The sequence below is a fragment of the Myxocyprinus asiaticus genome, chromosome 37 (genome assembly GCF_019703515.2).
Source record: "Myxocyprinus asiaticus isolate MX2 ecotype Aquarium Trade chromosome 37, UBuf_Myxa_2, whole genome shotgun sequence".
NCBI classification, from domain to species: Eukaryota; Metazoa; Chordata; class Actinopteri; order Cypriniformes; family Catostomidae; genus Myxocyprinus; species Myxocyprinus asiaticus.
The window spans coordinates 12,885,876-12,905,468 of record NC_059380.1 but is presented as its reverse complement, the minus strand read 5'-3'; the positions used below and the strand labels follow the sequence as shown (position 1 = coordinate 12,905,468).

The 19,593-nt window shown below is 37.3% G+C and overlaps 1 protein-coding gene across 1 annotated transcript in view; it reads left to right on the top strand.

Moving 5' to 3' along the window:
- The first annotated feature begins 626 nt into the window (after positions 1–626).
- Positions 627–19,593, top strand: part of LOC127428382 (nuclear receptor coactivator 3-like) — a 59,739-nt gene continuing 40,772 nt past the window's right edge. Inside the window, exon 1 of the mRNA XM_051676735.1 lies at positions 627–699. The gene's annotated coding sequence lies outside the window, so the exon portion shown is untranslated. The remainder of the gene's footprint in view (positions 700–19,593) is intronic.

Below are 19,593 nucleotides of genomic sequence, written 5' to 3'. Positions count from 1 at the left end.
ATGAAATTATATTTGCATACAATTCAGCATGCATCACACATTGTAAGCTTGTGCATAGTACTGGCATAGACCCACATGCCTCCGATAGTTTACACTCAGGCTATCAAATAAGTTTGCTGTGTAAATATGGAGTCATTTACAGTGCACATTTGAACACGTGTTTTTGCAGCCTTTTCTTCCTGCACATGCAGACGCAATTAAACGCACTGCTCTTGTCGCCAGGTATAGTTATTTAGAAAACAGAATGTAACTACTTCATATTATACAACAGAGTGACAATAAAAAGGTGTGTTACCATAAACAATTCGACACGCAGCTATGTAAATACAGGCGGACGTCAGCCTACTCATTAGGGATACGTGACGGTTATCTCTATGTGGTCCTTGGATGAGCTAAAAATAAATACACTTTATTTTCTACGATATTGCTACTACTGGCCATCTCCTACTGGATGTCTATTTTTCGATCTGCGGGGGTTCCTGTACTTGTAGTTTAATTTTTCTTTAGTTCTGGTTGCAATGCTCAGAGCGCCCGGATGAAAAAAACTACACTGCCCACAATCCCTTGCGCTCACGGTTCAAGCAGGCTTCTTTAAGCTTTGGGAGTGTTTCCCATTTAAACAAACATAATGCTGAAGATGGCGGATGCGTAGAAGTGGCTTAAAGAAACTGGAGTGTTTCACTGAATACATTTACAGCGGTAAGTGAGCGGAATAACTGCGAAATGGAATCGTAAATTGAAACATTTTAGTAATTGTTGTGTTCGTGAAACAATGTTACGTGCTGCCGGTTATTCAGAAGTACATTCTTCTCCACGTTGGGGATCTTGCCACCTAGTTATTCTACCTTTTAGACAATAATCGTTGTAACACAATGTTGCCTGAGACAATTTGGTTTAGCATGTTTGTTTACTTGTGACGGGCCGAGCCTTTTTATAACGAGATCAGTTTCTTTGTATTCAGTCTCCCGCTTTCATAATACTATTTTGCCACTAAGTAGACACACTACAACACTGTTTTCCTACAAAGTTGATTAACATTTTGTGCAGGTTTTCTTTAACTGCTCTTCCAGTCTTAATGCTAAGCGAACGAACTGCAACTATACTTTCATCTTAAGTAATTTGTTGTATTTGCGTTTATATACCTCCGCGTTACGGTTATATAATATCGCAATTAAGACAAGAATCGATGGTGGTTTTCCGTTTTAAATGGTCGATCAGCAGCAACGTTGTTTACCAGTTTGTGACTACTAGGTATAGTTTAAATCGTTAAGCATGCTCCGAGCTGAAGTTAGCTTTGCTTAAACACCGCACACTCTTTATACAGTTCAAATCAGCGTTGATCATTTCAGTGTTCAAGTTAACTGCTAAGAGATCAGGATGAGTCCCTGTGCAAACTCTTAACTTTTTAAATGTGATATTTTGTCCAGCTGCTTAGTAATAATGATTTAAGAAAAGTTTGGTAGACAGCGTGGCTACTGAAGCGTGGCTACTATTTATTTAACTTGGAAAACTGGCTGTATTATTATGGCTGTGTCTCAAACTCTAGTGAGCTGACTATCTAGGCAGCATTGCTGGGCATCACAGGCCCATGTAGACGCTGAAAGTAGGAACATATCGGAGTCAACAGATGCTATTTTTAACACTACCATTCTTTGCTCTTGCAATGTTAATTGCAATGATTTAGCCTGAGGTATTCAGCACACTGCAACGCTGCTGGAAAGTTTGAGGAAGTTCCTCAGAATTAACTTTACAAATGTATACAGTTATTAAAATCCCTTTATGCAGACTGAGATGCTGCAGTTTGAGCTCGAAGAGTTTGTCTTTCAGCTTGGCCACATCCCATCGTTTATAAAATTGTTCACTGGCCCATTTAAAGAAACTTCACAGAACCTTTAGCTGGGTTTCCATCCACATATTTTCATACGTGTTTTGGGATATTGCATAAAAAGTGCTGGGTGGAAACACCAAGATGCAAATCAAATCTCCAAAATGCGCATTAAAAGCGTATGTGCTCACTTGTGGTGGATACATTTCTTATTCGATAAGAACTACGCATAAACTATGATGGAAATACATTTACTGAATAAACTCCTATTGAATTTACTAGAAATACAAGATGCGGATCCAAAAAAGTCAGGTGACTGAATAACTCGTTCATAACTGGGCTAACAAGTGTACCAATCACTGTATCAGAAATAACAGTGTCTAGAAAATCCAAAGCCTGCATTAAATAATTCGAATACAAACTCGAACTGTGCCGAAGAGCACGTTTATTGATGCTGTTAAATATATCTTATAGATCCGCACGGCAAAGACTAAAGGAATCACACACACGCACTGTCGCTCCCAGACATGAGACAACGTTGTTTTTTTTTGTTTGTTTTTTTTGTCTGTGTACTCTAAACTGCAATTATTTTTATTAAAGAGTCACAGTTGCTACAATTTTTCGGAAGTGACAATTTTGTTCTTTTCAACACATGGGATGGAAACGCGGCTTTATTCACACTTTGTTTTTACAATATAAGGTTTTTCGCATAAATGAAACGAGCAACTTGGATGTTAACATCGATATTTATGGGTCCAAAAGTTTTCCTTAATTCCATGTACACATGCATAGGTTCTTTAAACAAAAGAAGAAATAAAAATCATCATTCTTTTGGCACTAAAGACACAGGTTTGTCATGTGCTCAGAGTGATGGAAGTCTTGTTTGTAAACACAATGACTTGTAGGCACAATGTAAAAAGAAACTTTGAAATAATTATATTATTAAATGTATTACATTTTGCCTGAGCATTTCAGGTTGCAAGTTCACTGAGGTTTCAGTATATGTACAAACAGATTAATGTAGCTAATGTGCACAAGTTTACTGTACTGTGTGTATTTTTAAAGCATTCAGTTTTTCCTGGATTATCAGCACCACCCTTGTTAGTGGTGGGTGCTAACAGACAATTGAATGCATGAGAACAGAATATGTGTTATGCACCCTTTCTTTCTCAGCGGTGTATTGGTGCAAACATGCAAAGAGACCCACGGATGCCCTGACTGTGTGTGGGAAAAGACCCTCTGAACTCTTCCTCACACTGGTGGCAGGCTGAGCCCCCCTTCCCCCTTTATCTCTTCCTTTCTCTGCAGCTCCCTCTCTCTCACACGCCGAATGTCAGGCTGCATAAACTATGAATCAATCTTGAGTTGAAGGCTTTGACTGCAGATGGGGTTAAGAATTAAAGGATGCATAGATTCTCTGTACTCGTCCATTTGTTAGCTTGGGCTCTATAACTCATTAACTTGAGGGGGGAAGGAACAAGGAAGGAACAAGGAAGAAATGCTTGTTCACAAGATGTCCCATGATTCGTGGGACTTTTGATTGAAATCAACATTGCGTTTCTCTTAACCTTAGTGTCCAGTACTGATCGCTATGCTTAGTATCTCTAAGAATGTCTTGTGTGTTATGTGCATTGATATTTTTGTGTTTTTCCTTCTTGATCGCAGGAGGTTGTGACTAGCGGTGAAACAGCGAAATGACTAATGTGTTTCTCATCACCTTTCTGACACTTATCTGATGATTGTCCTAGCTCATTTTACATTTGTCAGGCAGCGTTTTTCTTCTGATGGGTTTCAAGAAGTTGAATTGATGGTGTGAGAGAGGAAGAAGGAAAGCAGTTTGGCTTTGGATGACGGTTAGTTGCAGAGGAGGGAAAAGGTTCCAGTTATCATGTATCTGTGTGTTTGTTTCAAATGTAAGATTAATGGTGGGAGGTGTATAGTGTTGCTCTAAGGCAGTTGTGTTGATGGCAGTGGGGTTGAAACAAAAGCTTGATTGTTGCACTTACTGAAATGTGATTCCTGCTCCTTGTGATGGCTTTTTGCTCAGAGTAGTTAAAGGTGTTTGTGCAGACGGTTATTTTAGCACTGTAAACTTTTATGTTGTGTGGTGTGGTTGAGTCACATCTCAGTGATTTGTGTGCAAAATGAATCGAAAAACAAAGTGCTTGGAACTTTCAGGATGTTAATGATTTATTGCACCGAATCAAATCCTTAACCACAACATTTCAAGCCTAAATCTTTCAAATTTGGATATTGTAGGAGTTTGCGCTGAAATTTATTGCGCTAATTTGTAGCCCTTAAAACCCTGCTGTAACTTTCCATTCTGCTAACTAAATAGACAAGCAGAAAGTAAAGTTAATCCTCCTCAGTGGAGTCTAGAGAGAGCAATAAATTAATTCCTGTTGCCTCATTCACTGCTCCAATCCAGTACACCTTTAAGCAGCTCTGTGAATGGATGCCAGATGCACTGCTATGTTCTGTTTATTGACCCTCATAGAAATACATTTGCAGTTTTTCTTGCTTTTGATTTGTTTATTAATTTTATAAACATTGTGTTTGAACTTTCTCCCTTTCGCACTTTACACGTACCAGTAAGGTTCGTCGTCTTTAATAACTCAAATTCTGTGCAAATCAATTGGAAACTTATGAGTCATAATTAAGCCTGTGAGTCTCTGCATGGCATCTGTGTGTGAGCATTACTGTGCGCTTGCTAAATTTTTACAGCTCCCTTCAGTGTCCTATAGCACAAGTCGAATTTAAGAGGAATGTGTAAGTTGCATCCAGCTGTGGCTGCTTGTGTAAAGCTGTGTTTCCATGACGACACTCCTGCACGACTGGCTCAAGGTCATTCAGGCGGTGATGACGAGCTGGATGTGCAAGGCGACAGCGTGTGCATGATATGCACACATACGCGGAAGCTCTCTGCAGTACTGTGGGTGCTTGAAAGTGAAAGTTGGAAATAGGTGCAAACACAGAATTTTAGGTTTGACTTTTCTCTTTTGTGCATAAAGACTTTCTCATGATGGTAAAAAGTCTCGAGGAGGAACATGTTGTGTGTTAAATTTTTAATTTACTCCTTGCTGTTTAGCTATTGTATTTTCCAGTCCAGTTACCAGGTTTCTTCATGGTCTGTCTCAGTCGTTGTTTACCAAAAGCAGGAAAGGTTACTGTTATTGCCATGAAAAGAGTGAAAAGTACACACTCTTGTTTTTTGGCTTCCTCACCCTCTGCTGAAGAATGCTCGTAAAACGGGTTCACCTGAATAAGCCCACAGGAGGGTAAGGACCTGGTCTGGTCTTGTAACCATTGTAAAAAGTTAGCAAGACTTGGTGTGTGTTTGTGTTGTATTTAAGGCCCTGTTGTATAATAGTAAAGAAGTTTTAAGTCACGAGGTAAACGTTACCAGATGCGTTCTCCAGCACTCAAGCTGAGAGGATGGGGGGGGGAGCAAAGGAGAGAAGTCGATGGAAAGAAAGTCAACTTTGGATGAACTTCTCAACTGCTTAGCGGCCACCTTGTTTTCATTTTGCCAGCACCCCCAACCCCCCCCCCCCCCAATTTGAAGAAACGTTGTGGAGAGTTACTCTGAATTCCACACTTATAAAACCCTTCTGAAGCACTGGAATTACTTCTGCATTCTACAGCCCTAATAAAGAACTGAAGAATTAACACTGCAGTTGTTAACTCATGCCAACTGAGTTCTAAAATGAAAATTCTGTCATCATTTGCTCACCCTCATACCGTTCCAAATTCGTATGAGGGCAGTTCCAGGGTTAATGACGTGACATTTGTAGTGAAAATGTGCAATTTTACTTTATATATAAAATACTAGTTGCCAATACCATCAATCCAAAAACCCCTACAGATAGAGTGCATACATAAGAAAATGTAACTCTATACAAGTTTTTTTAGTTAGGGAAATCAACTTTTTTAAAAATTCAGTTTTCGGGAGAGCGCACATTTTGTAAAAACTCTGTGAATTGAAATGCACAATCCAAAAATAATATAGCCATAGAATCTTGAAGAGTTGGCATGTTATTTATTTTTATTCATTGTCATTTTTACATTAAAGATGAAACAAACGTGTTACAGATGTGACATCTCTCCAATACGGACGTGACAGCTGTGAAAGTTGCACATACTTGATAAGGAAAAAAACATCCAAAATGTTTTTGAAACCTGCAAATTTTGACTTCTAAAACATTTGTGTAAAATCCATCAAGGCTGCATGATGGATTGAAATAAGATTTGCAATCGCAATATGACCTTGGACAATTACTAAACTGCAAAAGGCTGCATTAAAAAAGTCGCTTAAAGCCTGGTTTATACTTTAGAAGAAGCTGAACTTCTTTCTCTTCGGCGAACAAACGCACCCTCGGCAAACGCTGGCATTTATACTTAAGCGTGGCGTCGTTTTAAAATGAGTTAGTTTAGGGTGATGTCACAGTGTTTATCGTACTGTTCCAGCCACATGTGAAGCCAATAATGCAGGTTTTTCTCTTGGTGGACTGCCTCTTTTAGCACTGTGTTGCTTCTTTGCTTTATTAGACTTGTCACGACCCCTTCCACTTTTAAAAACTACAATCTCTCTCTACTCATTTGTTGTGGTCGTGCTGTCTTTGTAGAGTTTGTGTTGCAAATCATGTAAAAAAAAAAGTATACTTCCACACAATCTCTGAGAGACGGGCTTCAAAGTTATTAATTTTAACGACAGTAATCTAGGTAACAACTCCGCTGGCACACGCGATTGTTAACAAAAAACGTCATGTCCAAACCACACCCACGATTGGTTTAACCAATCATCAACGCTCTTCAACCAGGCAAGTTCTCCTATGTCAAGAAATTCAGAGATGTGCGCGAACAGGAGAAAAATCACCAAACACACACATTGGCAGAACATAAACGTCACTGCATTTCGTCATCATTTATAGGCAAACTAAGTGAAGCCTGTTCGCCCAGTAAGTATAAATTAGCCTTAAGTCAGTGCAATGTGAGAGATTTTGGATTTTGCCAATACCAGTAACTAAGATGGTGGAAAAGTCAGAGAACCGATTTATCGGCCAAAAGGTTTTAAAAATGATTTATAGAACGTTTAAAAAATGTCTTAGTCTTTCCTTACTCCGCACAGACCTAAGAGTCCAAAATGAATAAAATCCCAGATGCAGTTTATTGGCCAACCAAAATCCTAATAAAATAACTGAAAAAATTAAGATTTCATAATCCTAGTTAATGCTAGTTAAGTAGGCTATTTATTAAATTAAACTTTGTATAACCTATATATTCACCATATTATGGGTTTTGAATATATTTTATTTTATTGGTTTATTTTATATATTTTTGTGTATATAAATATATATTCAAAATCCATAATCTTAATTACCTTTAAAGGTGGCTGTTATACATCAGAACCAAGCCGTTTTAACTGTAGAAAACTCCAGCGCCAACCACAGAGGAACAAAAAAAAAATCTGTCTACCTCTGAAATTAGATGATGGTTTGGTTATCATATAACAATTCAAATCTCACAGTTTGTCTAAACTATCCCCTCCTAAATGTTGGTTGTCGATATAGTGAGGCTAAAACACATCACATATCAAAGCAATAGTTAGCGATCTATCACAGTCCACATAATAGAAGAACGAATGGTGGAGGATTGTGATTCTCCCATTGATATCCATGTGATTTCATATGAAGGATCTGTTACTATCACATCTGAAATGCATTTTTTAATGTTTTTTTTTTTTTAAATAAAGAGAGCCCTTTTGTTCATCAAACCTAATATTGATACAGGTTAGCTTTATACAGTATGTATCAACTTATTTTCTTAAATAGTGTTTGTCATATAAACCTAAAACATTACGGACATGACACAACACGGAAATGCAGCGACATCATAAATTTGGTTCTTATTTCAAAAAGAAGCTCTGATATGACAAAGCAGGTGTGTATATTTCTCATATATTCTAATTAACACTGACGAGGTAATCGGCTAAAACATTGTCATGCGCCAACAATTATGTGTCATCTGTCATGCAGATTTTTTAAACTACACATCACGTTCAGTTTAAATTCAGTTCAAAAGATGTTAGATATTAGAAAACAAACTGGCTTTTTCAGATATTCAAATATTGTCTACAGAGATGACTTAAACTTGACTTAAGTGTTTTATAATAATAATAATACTAGTCAACATAAGATTGAAATGTGAAATTTAGCATTGTGGTAAGGTTGATTACCACTTTTTGAATTCCACCAATTTTTTTTTTTTTTTTTTTTTTTTTACTCTGTCAAGTTCCAAATAAAGAGAAAATTATATAAGAGGAAGTAGTTTTCATTTATAAAGTATTTAATTCAATAATTGGATTTTTCAAAAATAGGCATTACAATTAGTGATCGACTGATATGGGTTTTTTAATGGCCGATGCCGATATCTAGAGAGCAGGGTGGCCGATTGGCCAATACAATACAGATCACACAATTTAATATAGTAAATATATTAACATAAACATAAAATTGCTAAAAATGAATAAACTCGAGGGGCCTGGGAAGCTCAGCGAGTATTGATGCTGACTACCACCCCTGAAGTCACGAGTTTTAATCCAGGGTGTGTTGAGTGACTCCAGCAAGGTCTGCTAAGCAACCAAATTGGCCCGGTTGTTAGGGAGGGTAGAGTCACATGGGGTAACCTCTTCGTGGTCGCAATTAGTGGTTCTCGCTCTCGGTAGGGCACGTGGTTAAGTTGTGCGTGGATCGCGGAGAATAGCGTGAGTCTCCACATGCTGTGGGTCTCTGCGCTGTCATGCACAGCGAGCCACTTGACAAGATGCGTGGATTGACTATCTCAGAAGCGGAGGCAACTGAGACTTGTCCTCCGCCACCTGGATTGAGGCGAGTAACCATGCCACCACAAGGACCTAGTAAGCAGTGGGAATTGGGCATGCCAAATTGGGGAGAAAAGGGGTTAAAATTATTTTTTAATAAACACTTATTTAGCACTATATTTACTCTAAATTTCACACTAAACTTTAATTTTTTTAAAAATAATCTAAAAAAATAATATTGTATTTTAAATGGTAGAAAGCAGATTCTGATTTCTGTCATCAAATTTTAGTCATTTATTTGCACATGAAGAAATTGTTAATATATTAGGAAGAAGGAAATAACAGTACACACAGTAGTCCAGCAACCATGGATGGCATGTCCATGTTAGCAATCACATTTTCGCAAAAAATACTAAATCAAACCAATTGTACAAATAGTGCATAGTGAATAAGACATTTACTTTGAAGTTGCACTCACAAGCTTGTGCAGATCCAGCGTGAGCAGCAAACTCCTGACAGTTTAAATGGCCTGAATCGCCTGCTTGGATTATTACGGACTGACCGTCATGATTTATGAATCAAAGGAACTTTGATCCTGAAGTTTTTGATTCTGGCTGATCGAATATGCGCTTCAGAGGAAGATATTAGATGAGCGCTCGACGGGAAGACACCGCTGGATTTTCGTGAGGTTAATCTTACGTCTTTTTAAACGAGATTTCTGCATATTTGCAGACAGTATAAAATATACGTTTTGTTGCCTTTTATCATTAGAAAACTTACAGGGAACTGTTGAGGAGAGACTGATAGAATACATGCTTCAGAGGAAGATTTATGAGCATTCCACAGGATGCTGGATCTGCTCAAGTTGTGTGAGGTTGGTTTATTACATCTGTTTAAATGAGAATTGCGCATATTTGCAGACAGTATATGATATTAGTTTTATTGATATTTGCCTTTTTATCATTAGACAAGACAGTTAAAAGTTACAGGGAACTGTTGAGGACAGAGAGGGAGAATGAGCACTTTAACATAATGAGCTAAAATGCGTCTGCCGCAGCTCTGATATGCCGAGACTGTGTTGAACGCCAGACTATTATTGTAGTAACACGATGGCACGTAACAACAAAATGAACCATGATTGGTCGTTTACATGTCTCAGTCATTTCACATGCAAGCAGGCGGTTCTCAGTGCCCTCAAGAAACAAATCGGCCAAAGGGGAAAATTTATTGGCCAGTGTGATAATTTTAAAATTCAGAATATCGGCCGATTTATCGGCCACGGTGATATATCTGTCAACCACTAATTACAATATGGTTATTTAATATATAAACTAATTTGTATATATATTTTTTTTATTATTATTTAACTATATCGTGATATATATCGTTATCATGATATAAAATTAGTGATATAAAATTTTGGTCATATCGCCCACCCCTAGTTAACATAAAGTGCAAATAAATAGGCCTTGGTGTCTTTTGCAACCATGAAATATGGCTGGTAAAATATGTTTTAGAAAGGGTACTTGTGAGGTGATAATAGGAATAATAATTTTTGAGTAATTCTGTGGTCGAGTACTCCAACCCACAAAAATGAGTACCCGATTACTCGTAAATTAAAATACACGTTAAAAAAACACATATGACACTTACGAGAATCTTATATTATGTTTTATTCACAAATGTTACCAAGAACAGTTTCCAAATAATATAACTTCAACTATGCTTTTCTTTTGGGGAAAAAATTTAATAAACAATATGCATTAATACAAATGGAAAATTATTTTTTTTTTTATAAATAACAGTAAAAAAAAAAACATTTGCGCTCAGCCGAAGCTTGCATACTGACGGCATTAGGATAATGCATAATGCGTAATACATAAACTCTGAGTCTACATAAAGGCTATCACATTTTTATGATTTCACATGTTATTATTCAGAAAAACAAGTGGTGCAAGTTGCCATTTTTATTAAATGCGCTCTGCCGGTGTTCTGAGATTTAACATACAAACACACATACTGGTCTGATAAGCTTCGGAGTTCACTTTGCATTTTTCCATCGTAAAAGCAGATCCTCATCTATTGGTTTGCATGACTCCAACAAGGACCGAATACAAATAGAGTAGAATTCAATAAGGATCAAAATTTTACAAGTATTACCTTGTAATATAACTTGGCTTTGCTTTAGAAGCACAGATGCCATAATGTATCTTCTCTCATCCAACACCTCAACGTATCCACAGTGCCCCCCTGTCGACTCCATTGTAACTGTGAGATTTGGTGAGAGATTCAGAGGGAAAACTGTCATTCAGCGCTGCTCACGGCAGGGAAATGCAGAAAAGAAAATGATTTTGTGATATTCGTGTAGTGTTTTTAATACTCGAGTAGCTGCACACTGTAAAAAAAAAAAAAAAAGTATGTAATTTTAACAGTAAAAGACTGTAAAAATGCTACAGAAATAAAATGTTAATTGATTAACGAGTATTAACTGTAAAATATACAGTAACATTTTTAAATATATTTTAAAAAACAATATAGTAGTTTTTACAATAAAATGTTGTAAAAATTACATTTTTTAGATTGAAAAAGTATGATTTTCCTGTATAATTAATGGTAAAAATGTACGTTATGTTTAACAAGAGTACATTTACTTCTTACAGTAAATTATTGTTAAAATTACAGTAAAAAGCTGCAATCAGCATTCCCACAATTCCCAGCGTGACCCATCATATTTCATTATATTTTATGGGAATAGTTATGTTTCTTCTTATTTTTAATATCGGTTACGTACATTGGGGTATTCTGTGTTATATTTAATGTAGTTTAGTTAATGTTTATTACGTTAATTTCACATGTGTTACCCTGATGGTGTTTAGTGTTTGTGTGAGTGACACTGAGCACTGTCTCTATATGGTTATTGGTCATTGCTCCTGGAAGAGCCACTACTGGTGAACTTTGTCATCATGTGCTCTTCTGTAGTTACTACGGTGATTAACAAATACCTTATAAAGTAACAAGCAGATTTTTACAGTTTCAGAAGGCTAATATCAAGTTTATGACGTTTTTTTACTGTAAATTTAAGAATTATTATTATTTTTTACAGTGCCATCGTGGTCATGTAAATTACAACAGTTTTAAACTGTAAAATTTAAGGTTGTTCTGTAAAGTTGTTTACATTTTTACTGTATTTTTTACATAATTATTCTGGCAACCACAACTACCAATTTTTTTTTTTTTTTGTAAAAACAACAGGATTTTTTTTACAGTGTAGTGCAGAATGAGAACTCCATTACTCGATTACTCGTGCACATCCCTAGTGGATAATGCAATGTCCTAAAAATTCCCTTATAGCACTATAATACAGTAAAATATAGACCTAAATGAACATTTTAAAAGGGGGTTTGTACCTTTTGTTCTTTATTTTTCCATGTTATGTTTGTCATTTCTGTGGAATTGTGCATTACTTTCTTCTGTGGAACACAAAAGATGTTTTGAAGAATTTTCACACTGCTCTTTTCCACATGCTGAAAGCATACAGTGACCACAAAGGAACACCACTCTTTGCCTGTTGTATTTCCATTGGCTGTAGTTTTCTTTGTTCCTGAGGAGAGTTACAGTGTCTGTAATCTCTCTCTGTTTGAGGCTGATAATCAGATGATGTTTAAGGGACAGAGCTGAGTAGGATTTTAGTGTTGCAGTGATTAAATCAAGCTTTGCAAGAATGTTGTCATAGCTTTGCAGTAGAGCAGATGCACCTTATGGGTTAGCCTTGAAAAAAGATTGCACCAGGTGGGGAAGGTAATGGTCTGTCCCTTTAATCACATAATTTATGTTTTAATTAGCCACTGTTGTTATTAATGCAGCCGCTGTGTGCTGTTGGACTGGTCACACACCTGAGACACACGTCACTCATCAAAGAGCGTAACAGTCTAACCAGACTAGTGGTCGACCGATATGGGTTTTTTTAATGGCCGATACCGATATCCAGAGAACAGGGTGGCCGATACAATGCCGATATATCACACAATTTAATATAGTAAATAACAAACATAACATTTCTAAAAATGTATATAGAAACTCTTATTTAGCGTTATATTTACTCTCACACAAAACTCAAAAATAATATTGTTTTTTAAATGGTAGATAGCAGTTTGTTCAGATTTCTGTTTAGTCATCAAATTTTAGTCATTTATTTGCATATGAAGAAATTGTTAATATATTAGGAAGAAGTAAATAACAGTACACACAGTAGTCCAGCAACCATGGATGGTAGGGGTGTAAATCGGCCGTTTCATCACGATACGATTTTATATCCATTCTCTTGGCCTGCAATATGATATTTGCCGATACTTAAAGTCTGCCGCGATACGATTTCAATTTGATTCGATTCAGGGCCCTGCAATCGATATTCCGATATTATGTGCTTATTTTACACAATTAACAATTTTTTTTGCCCTCAAATGCAACCAAAATATAATTTGAATATTTTATTCAGCTCTCTGAAAAGTGCAAATTTAGTATCCACATTGGGACATCCACAACAAAATAAGGTACTTCAGGTGTTGAAAAAAATTATACAGATAATAATATAAAAAATGTCACACACAAGTGATCATCAATCGTTTGATTCCAGCTTATTTTTCAGTTTAGTCCAATTCAAAGTACTTGCATACCCATGACTTGTTTCCAACTATCCGTGCTATCCGCGGTTTTCTTGGCTACAACAGTTGTAATGAAAAATTCTGTTACAGTTAACGGGGATAAATGTTACTGGTTACATGGTACTTTAAAATAGCTAATTCTCAGGGGCCTGGGTAGCTCAGCAAGTAAAGACACTGACTACCACACCTGGAGTTGCAAGTTAGAATCCAGGGTGTGCTGAGTGACTCCAGTCAGGCTTCCTAAGCAACCAATTGGCCCGGTTGCTAGGGTGGGTAGAGTCACATGGAGTAACCTCCTCGTGGTTGCTATGTGTGGTTCTCACTCTCGGTGGGGTGGCTTCCACACGTGCTATGTCTCCGCGGTAACGCGCTCAGCAAGCCACATGATAAAATGCGCGAATTGACGGTCTCGCATGCGAAGGCAACTGAGATTCATCCTCCGTCACCCTGATTGAGTCGATGTCATTACGCCACCACGAGGATTTGGAGCGCATTGGGAACTGGGCATTCCAAATTGGGGATAAAAGCAAAAAATAGCACATTTTCATGTAAAATTCAAATGGGTCGCATGTGCAACGATATCAATGGAAACCCAAATTAATTGCGCATGTGAGCTGCTCTGCGTTTGTCATGAGAGCTCGCATTTAAGGAGTGCCCGGTTGATGCGCTCTTAAGGATCCTGTCAATGGAGCTCACATTTCACGGGAAGCCTGGGTGATGCGTGCGCACGCTGCATGGATAGCAGAGCAAAATTTGGCATCAAAGACACCGCACACATCTGTGTCCCACATGAAAAGCGTATTTAGCACTCATAAAGTGAAATTAATATAGTAAGATTGCTTCGTTGCCTGATGGAAATGCGTACGGACGTGGCTGACATGAGAGTATTAAAATAAAGGTACATCTTAACAAAATGCCTATATCGATATTTATGCGTTGTATGGATAACATTGGATCATTGGTTATTGGATCGATGCATCAATCCAGATCGATGAATCGTTACACCCCTAATGGATGGCATGTCCACGTTAACAATCGCATTTACTCAAAAAATACAGAATCAAACCAAATTTACATACAGTGCATAGTGAATAAAACATTTACTTATAGCACACGTTAAGCGCTTTTACCTTGGGCTGCATTCAAAAATGTAGGCAGCTGACTTGCTACTTAATGGCTTAACTGACAGCTGTTTTGAATGAATGGAACTCTTAAGGAAACTGGTCTCCGAACAGTTTGAAAAGCACCTTATTGTCATCCTACCTCCGTATACAGCCTCTGGAGGCAACATTTTCCTGGTTTCAGATACAGCCTTGAAGTTGCACTCACACGCTCTTGCGCATCCAACTCAGCAACAATCTCCTGACAGTTTAAACGGTCTGGATCGCCTGCTTGGATTGAGATGGACTGACCGTCATGATTTGTGAATCAGAGGAACTTTTAATCCTAATCCTGAAGTTTTTGATTTTGGCTGATTGAATAAGTGCTTCAGAGGAAGATGAGCGCTCGACGGGAAGAAAACGCTGGATTTTCGTGAGGTTCGTGAATTACATCTGTTTAAACGAGATATCTGCACATTTGCAAGCGGTATATAATACAAGTTTTATTGATATTTGCCTTTTATCATTAGAAAAGAAAGATAAGGTGACAGGGAACTGTTGAGTAGAGAGTGGGTGAATGAAACAGGCGAGCACTTTAACATAATGAGCTCAAACACGTCTGCCGCGGTATATGTGGACCATTTAAATGATACTGTGTTACACACTGGTCTATTATTATAGTAACATGATGGCACATAACAACAAAACGAACCATGACTGGTCGTTTACATGTCTCAGTCGCTTCACATGCAAGCAGGCGATTCTCGGCACCCTCACGAAACATATCGGCGAAACGGGAACATTTATCAGCCGATGCCGATAATTAAAGTCAGAAAATCGGCCAATTTATCGGCCTCTGCAATATATCGGTTGACCACTAAACCAGACAGCAGAATCTACATTGGTCTCAGTTTTGGCTGGGTGATATAGTTAGCCCAATTATATCTCACCTTTTGATGATTTTCAGTACCGGTATAGACTATGATTTTTATGTGTTTGCTCTAAATGGCTTAAAGGGAAAAAAAATTAATCCAAGAAGCCATCATGTCACCCAAAAAGTTGTTGTTGCCGCCAAGTAAATTGACCAGTGAATGTTTTTTAAAAGTTTTTTTTTCAATAAATGAAAAGAGAAAAATAATTTTACAGTTTTCCTTTATATGCATGTCTTAACACTTTTTGCCACTGAAGTTTAAATTAGAAATGTTATTAAAACATCTCTTTCTTTATGCTCTCATACTCAGGTGTTGCGAGTCAATGAGTGCATTTACATGCACACCAATATGCTGATTACTCCCAAAAATCAGCTTATTTAAAAAAAAATCTGACAAAGCATGAGACCCGTATTTACATGATATTTTATATAATCACGTTATTCTTTGCTTTTGACATCAAACCGCGAAGAGACATGCGCTCAACACGTGCACATTGGATAAACCGGTGAGAATACTGGTAAAGGTGTTTACATGCCATGCGAAATCGACATAAAGGGGAAGATACCTATCCATGGCAATCGTTTTATTATTACGCTGTTTATGACCATACACAGATAAAGGAACTGCGTTTATTGTGTTTACATGACCACATGCGTTGTCGGCTTATTAAGCATAATCATGTAAGAATGTGCATGTAAACGTGCAGTGACACCGATTTTAGGAAACGTATAGGCCAAATAAAAAGTGCATTAAGATCATCACAAATATATTGTGTATATTAAATCTATTGCACAGCCCTAGTTTGGAGCTGTATTTGTACTGTACCTGTACTCTAGGCTGCAATGGGTATGGTTGACCACTGGCTGATATGCCTATTTGCACTTCAAAATATATACTTAAAAAAAGACACAGTGATTTAACAGTGCTGATGACCAGTTCTTTTATGTTTATATGTAAAGGATGTAGCAAGGTCTTATGGCTTTTAGTTTGAAACATAGTTTATTCTTCTGCTTAGGTTCCAAGACCTTGTAGTAAAACAGATTATATCCTGATCTCTTTGCTGTCTGTCTGCCTGTCGCCATGGCTTCACTCATGTTTGTGGCCTGTTGTCAAGGTAACGAGGCCAGCTCTCCTCTCTGTGGAATTGATGATGGGCATCCTCTTCCCTCTAGGAGGTCCATCTATCCAAGGCACTATTAATAGAGCAGCTTGCGTTTGCATAGGCCTTTGTCATTACACATTTTTAATTAAACTTGAATTAAGTATACACAGAATGCCAAGGTTCTGCCACTATATAACATATTAGCATTTGATCTACTTCGCACTGTTTGTGGTTTATACCAATAAATGACGATACCAAACCATTATGTCAACAACGTTGGTTCAAGACATTGCGTGGTCACTGTTTGCACTGTTGCTGTGATTCCCTTTTTAGTGCTAACAGCAACCTCTCTGATTGGTGGAATTTGCTTCAAGGTTATGGGTGGTGTAGTACTTAACATGCCATCTCTTTACTTTGAAATTCATGTTAAGTCTGTGTTAAAAGGTTTATACAATATCGCTTAAAAATAATTTCTCTGTGGACAAAATCAATGGTTTTTTTATTTCCGGAACCCTACGGTTATGCTCTGTAAAGATGTCTGGGTATAGGATAATCTAGAGCTGTCACAATTATGGAATTCGGTTGACGGTTAATTGTCAATCAAATTATTGTGATTATGATGCTTAATTGTCTGTTTTAGGGCTTAGGCTACATTTTGACAATTAATTGTCATTCAAACACCTAAAGAAGTCATTTATTCATATTTAACTTTGAATCATATGATAAAATAGGGATAGGCCTGTATGGTTTCTTTAAAAGCTTTAAAAACATGGAACATTTTGCACAGGTGTGGAATGACACAAATTATTATTTTAAACAGACATATCTAAATTTTTCCAAATACTTAAAACCCAGCCAACCTGAGTATATTATATTATATTGAAGTATGCAATAGTAAAATATTTCTGTCAGATTTTTCACTTTCACAAGTGACTCTCCGATTAAACCCACAAGCCCTTATTTCACATGATGGAAGACCTTCTGAAAGAGATTCTGTTTCTTCATTCTATCATCTCCTTAGAAATTGAGTAAGTGGGGGTGACACAGGGCTCTTCTGTCACTGCGTGTCATTAACACTTTGTGTATGAACCCACAATTGTTAAATTAAAGCAAAACTGGAGCGCTTTGCATTCACTAAAATCCTCGTATCTATTTTTGTGGGAGTTTGGCGTGAACTTGTACAGACGAGGCGTGCATCACAGCGCTTCAAGCCTGTTTCAGAAGCGGTTAATCTTCACGCGCTCTTCAGGAGCTGCACTCAATTGCAGCGTTCAATTGAATGAGACACTCAAATGCACCGTTCATTCCCTTATTTGGACGGTAAAATATGATTGGAATTAAAAGTGCACTATAATCAAATAACCGTGATCAGACAATTATTTAATAATTGCGACAGGCCTACCCACAAGCCCTATTTCACATGAAGGAAAACATTTAAGATTCTGTGTGTATTTGAAAATGTTTTTTCGTTCTATTATCTCCAAAGCGACTCATCTCCTTGGTATAACAGCAAGTCATTATTACTTGTGTTTATGAACCCTCAATGACCACTAAAGAACACTAAAGTTAAACCGGAGCGCTTTGTGCTCAATGTAAAAATCCTCGCTTGCATTTTCGCAGGAGTTTGGCGTGAGCCACAGCAAGGAGTACGCGCATACGAGCACTTCAGAAAAGGTCATCTTTACACGCTCTTCAGGAGCTACTCTGAGTGCAGTCCGCAGTGCGGAACAGTGACATGGTCGGATTTCGAGTACTTCCATAATGCAAAACGTGCTATTCATGGCATTTTCATATTTGCCAATAATTTGCCTTATTGGGATAGTAAAATGTGAATGTAATTTGAAATGTGCTTGTCTCAAATAGTCACAGATTAAGTAATTGCGATCAGATGATTATTTTATAGTTACAACGGGCCTAGTATAATCCATTGATAAACTCTATAGACTTTTATTACACTATATACAGTATGTTTTAGTATTGCCCAACAAATATGGCTTATCTCTCTAAAAAAACACTCATTAATTAAAATGCATTGTTAGCTGTTCTACAGAGTTAATTGATCCACAAAGATTTACGCATTCAGAAATCGTAACATGTTAAATGGTGCTTCATTTATTTATTTTTTTTACCCAAGGAAAGTGTCAGGATCTTCACAATGGTCCCTGACATTTTGACTCATCACCTGTGCTTGTCTCCAATCGCAGTGTTCAGGATCAGTGCATAGTTACCGTTCTCTCACTCAACACCCAGTCAAACACAATCGGCCATGCCGAGACAGCACTGCTGACCCCTGAGCAGGTCAGGAGTTATCTTAAAGAAAAGAATAAGCCAACAAAAGCAACTGGCCTTTAACCCTGCTCATTCGGCTCTTTAGAGAGTGCTGAGAGCTAGGTGCTGCTTTGCTTTGCACCTGTAGAGCGCTCTAGAAAACGCTGTTGCAGGAAGTTTCCAAGTTTATTTATAATTCAGGTGAGGGAGGTCACAACAGAGCTATGGTTTTGCACTGATATGATGGAGAATTACATCTAGTGTGATTCTGACCACAACTGTCTTTTTTTTTTTTTTTTTTTTTTTTTTTTTTTGAGCGGAATGATTTTGCCATTGATGGCCATGTATAAGACAGATTAGCACCATTCTCTATTGCATTTTAAGGTAAGAAACTCATTTTCCCACCACTCTTTTCGAGTGTGGCATGTTAACTTTTGCTGCTTTCATTCTTTACTTTTTGTTTTATTTTTTATGTTGCACTGGCTGTCATGGCAGTCACATTGAACTTATATTGACACCTAGCATTGTGTATGCAGCATCACAAAGAACCAATGATTGATTTATTCCATGAGCAAAAGTGTGTAATTTCAACATGGCGGCTCCCGTGAGGCTACAGATTAGGCTACTGATATGACTTCATCCCATGTTAGTGTACATTATTTTTAAAATATTTTTAAAAGTACTTTTGATTTCTTCAGGGTTAACTTTTTTTAGTGATGAAAAAATTACTGAGTGCACTTTTAAGAATAGGAAATTATGTTCCCGAACAATGTTGAAAAGTTTTGTGTAGAAGTTATGATATGACTAGTTTCAGACTTTCCATTGTTTGAAGCTTGGTTCATTTTCTTGAAATGATTGTTACTTGCCAGTCAGCCAACGGTTTTC